This window comes from Delphinus delphis, chromosome 20, assembly GCF_949987515.2.
Source record: "Delphinus delphis chromosome 20, mDelDel1.2, whole genome shotgun sequence".
Lineage (NCBI taxonomy): Eukaryota > Metazoa > Chordata > Mammalia > Artiodactyla > Delphinidae > Delphinus > Delphinus delphis.
This window is the reverse complement of record NC_082702.1, coordinates 53,024,775-53,029,571: the sequence shown is the minus strand read 5'-3', so window position 1 is coordinate 53,029,571 and position 4,797 is coordinate 53,024,775. Positions and strand designations below refer to the sequence as shown.

At 35.6% G+C, this 4,797-nt stretch overlaps 1 non-coding gene across 1 annotated transcript; it reads left to right on the top strand.

Moving 5' to 3' along the window:
* The first annotated feature begins 4,040 nt into the window (after window positions 1-4,040).
* LOC132417376 (U6 spliceosomal RNA) lies at window positions 4,041-4,147 on the top strand. The gene has a single exon (XR_009517815.1). It is a non-coding gene; the product is annotated as a U6 spliceosomal RNA (small nuclear RNA).
* The last annotated feature ends 650 nt before the right edge of the window (window positions 4,148-4,797 follow it).

The following is a 4,797-nucleotide window of genomic DNA, read 5'->3' as shown; positions in this document are numbered from 1 at the left end:
AGATCAATAAAACTAAAAGCTGGTTCTTTGAGAAGATAAACAAAATTGATAAACCATTAGCCAGACTCATCAAGAAAAAAAGGGAGAAGACTCAAATCAATAGAATTAGAAATGAAAAAGGAGAAGTAACAACTGACACTGCAGAAATGCAAAGGATCATGAGAGATTACTAAAAGCAACTCTATGCCAATAAAATGGACAACCTGGAAGAAATGGACAAATTCTTAGAAATGCACAACCTTCCGAGACTGAAACAGGAAGAAATAGAAAATATGAACAGTCCAATCACAAGCACTGAAATTGAAACTGTGATTAAAATTCTTCCAACAAACAAAAGCCCAGGACCAGAGGGATTCACAGGTGAATTCTATCAAACATTTAGAGAAGAACTGACACCTATCCCTCAAACTCTTCCAAAATATAGCAGAGGGAGGAACACTCTCAAACTCATTCTATGAGGCTACCATCACCCTGATACCAAAACCAGACAAAGATGTCACAAAGAAAGAAAACTACAGGCAATATCACTGATGAACATAGATGCAAAAATCCTCAACAAAATACTAGCAAACAGAATCCAACAGCACATTAAAAGGATCATACACCATGATCAAGTGGGGTTTATCCCAGGAATGCAAAGATTCTTCAATATACACGTCAATCAATGTGATACACCATATTAACAAATTGAAGGAGAAAAACCATATGATCATCTCAATAGATGCCGAGAAAGCTTTTGACAAAATTCAACACCCATTTATGATAAAAACCCTCCAGAAAGTAGGCATAGAGGGAACTTTCTGCAACATAATAAAGGCCATATATGACAAACCCACAGCCAACATCGTCCTAAATGGTGAAAAACTGAAACCATTTCCACTAAGATCAGGAAGAAGACAAGGTTGCCCACTCTCACCACTATTATTCAACATAGCTTTGGAAGTTTTAGCCACAGCAATCAGAGAAGAAAAAGAAATAATAGGAATCCATTTGGAAAAGAAGTAAAGCTGTCACTGTTTGCAGATGACATGATACTAGACATAGAGAATCCTAAAGATGCCACCAGAAAACTACTAGAGCTAATCAATGAATTTGGTAAAGTTGCAGGATATAAAATTAATGCACAGAAATCTCTTGCATTCCTATACACTAATGATGAAAAATCTGAAAGAGAAATAAAGGAAACACTCCCATTTACCACTGTAAGAAAAAGAATAAAATACCTAGGAATAAACCTACCTAGAGAAACAAAAGACCTGTACGCAGAAAACTATAAGACACTGATGAAAGAAATTAAAGATGATACCAACAGATGGAGACATATACCATGTTCTTGGATTGGAAGAATCAATATTGTAAAAATGACTATACTACCCAAAGCAATCTACAGATTCAATGCAATCCCTATCAAATTACCAATGGCATTTTTTACAGAACTAGAACAAAAACTCTTAAAATTTGTATGGAATCACAAAAGACCCCAAATAGCCAAAGCAGTCTTGAGGGGGAAAAATCAGACTCCCTGACTTCAGACTATATTACAAAGCTACAGTAATCAAGACAATATGGTACTGGTACAAAAAGAGAAATATAGATCAATGCAACAGGATAGAAAGCCCAGAGATAAACCCATGCACCTATGGTCAACTAATCTATGACAAAGGAGGCAAGGATATACAACGGAGAAAAGACAGTCTCTTCAATAAGTGGTGCTAGGAAAACTGGATAGCTACATGTAAAAGAATGAAATTAGAACACTCCCTAACACCATACACAGAAATAAACTCAAAATGGGTTAGAGACCTAAATGTAACACCGGACACTATAAAACTCTTAGAGGAAAACATAGGAAGAACACTCTTTGACATAAATCACAGCAAGATCTGTTTTGATCCACCTCCTAGAGTAATGGAAATAAAAACAAAATAAACAAATGGGACCTAATGAAACTTAAAAGCTTTTGCAAAGCAAAGGAAACTACAAACAAGATGAAAAGACAACCCTCAGTATGGGAGAAAATATTTGCAAACAAATCAACGGACAAAGGATTAATCTCCAAAATATATAAACAGCTCATGCAGCTCAATATTAAAGAAACAAACAACCCAATCCAAAAATCGGCAGAAACCTAAGTAGACATTTCTCCAAAGAAGACATACAGATGGCCAAGAAGCACATGAAAAGCTGCTCAACATCACTAATTATTAGAGCAATGCAAATCAAAACTACAATGAGGAATCACCTCACACCAGTTCAAATGGGCATCATCAGAAAATCTAAAAACAACAAATGCTGGAGAGGGTGTGGAGTTAAGGGAACACTCTTGCACTGTTGGTGGGAATGTAAATTGATACAGCCACTATGGAGAACAGTATGGAGGTTCCTTAAAAAACTAAAAATAGAATTACCATATGTGTCAGCAATCCCACTACTGTGTGTATACCCAGAGAAAACCATAATTCAAAAAGACACATGCACCCCAATGTTCACTGCAGCATTATTTACAATAGGCAGGTTATGGAAGCAATCTAAATGCCCATCGACAGATAAATGGATAAAGAAGATGTGGTACATATATGCAATGGAATATTACTAAGCCAGAAAAAGGAACAAAGTTGAGTCATTTGTAGAGACGTGGTTGAATCTAGATACTGTCATACAGAGTGAAGTAAGTCAGAAAGAGAAAAACAAATATCGTATATTAACGCATATATGTGGAACCTAGAAAAATGGTACAGATGAACCGGTTTGCAGGCCAGAAATTGAGACACAGATATAGAAAACAAATGTATGGACACCAAGGCGTGAAAGCGGCCGGGGCGTTGGGGGTGTGTGTGATGAATTGGGAGATTAGGATTGACATCTATATACTAATATGTATAAAATGGATAAATAATAAGAACCTTCTGTATAAAATAAAATAAAATTCAAAAAAAGGAATAATAAAATACCATTTGAATATACTCAGACATACATCATTTAATTTTTTCATTTCATTCCAAATTCTTCATTTATTACATAGCCATCTCTCACACGGAAAAAAAATAGTCATGATACTTGTTAAATATGTGTTCTTTTCTAAAATATTTTATCAATTCTAATGAGAAATAACACTAATGAAACATTTTTAATCCTATATCAAATATATTTAAGGGATGTCAGGAAAAACAATGTGGCACAACTATAAAGCAATCAACTGAGAGGTAAGAAACATAAATTCTAATTCTAACAGCATTTATTCAGTACTCAATGTATACCAGGCACTGTGCTAAATGTTTAACTCATATTCATTTATTTAATCCTTATAATATCCCTGCAAACTATGTACTATGACTATCCTATTTTCAGATGTGGAAACTGAAGCAAAGAGAGGTGATTTGACTTGCACAAGGTCACACAGCTAATAAGTGGCAGGGGGGCACTGTGGGACTTCAGAGCCAAAACACCTAGCCATGGTTCAACATGATCTCTCTAGTCCTGGAATTGCCACTAGCTGCTTAACTTCGTTGGAGCCATAGTTTCCTAAAGAGTTAAAGAGTTGAGGAGAGATCTTTAAGAAAATTTCCAGTCCTAACACTTAAAATATCATGAAAACCATGACCTTACAGAATCTTCCTCTGCCAAATGCTTTATATTAAAGTTACATTTATCACACAACCAAACACCCATATCTGGACACTTACTTTCTAGCAACAACTGCAAGATAATCCAGAGGAAGAATTAACTAAAAAACCAATCATGGTATGTAAGTCACAGGAAAAATACATCTCCCTGGAGGAATAAGGTTGCAGTTTATCAGTCCTAAACTCACGAATTTCCCCAGACACTGATGTGAGACCTACCTAGAGGGCAGGTTACAGAACTGGGTTTCCTACAATATGGTTTCTGAACTAACTAAAGAGCTTCCAAAGCATGTACATTTCCTGACATTAGGCGGCGGAAAATTCTTCCCCCTTCAGAGCAAAACGTCCCCCAGGACCTCCTAAAGGAGTTATAATTGATTTTAAACCATCTCACCAAACATAATTATAAGTACTTGTGTGCTCGCTTCGGCAGCACATATACTAAAATTGGAACGATACGGAGAAGATTAGCATGGTCCCTGTGCAAGGATGACATGCAAATTCGTGAAGCGTTCCATATTTTTATGTATATGTATAGCGGATTCACGTTGCTATAAAGCAGAAACTAACACACCATTATAAAGCAATTATACTCCAATAAAGATGTTTTTAAAAAAAAGTACTTGTAAGATTCCTCAAAATACCTCTTTGGAGTATCCATACAGAGACACAGAATAGAGCTATACATTTGGAGAAGAATTAATATTAAATTAATTTCACCAAACACTGTGAACTACCCACTAGAGTGACCTACCATTCAGCTTACCTGAAGAGCAAAAATTTAAATCTAAATGATTAAAGTCTCAAATCTTATTTTAATAATACAAGCAGGATTGGACAGTATCTTCCTGCAGTGTGTGAAGTAGTTCATACTCGCTGTACTTTTTCACTGTGTGTAAAGAGGGACATCAAGTGGTCTAAGTTCTGGAAGACGGGCATTTTCTCAAAAATCTTTTAAGCTCCTATGGCTCCCTGACAGGATGGATAGAAAAAAGGAGTGCAAAGGATAGAAAGTTTCAAAACACTCACCTTTTAAAAAAATTACTTGAATAATTTCAGCCAATTTTTGTAAGGATCAATTTTCCTTAGTTAGAGACAGTTTTCTTTTGGATACTCAGTCATATCTTAATTATCCCTAGTAGGTAAGGGATATGATACTGTTCAGAATACATAA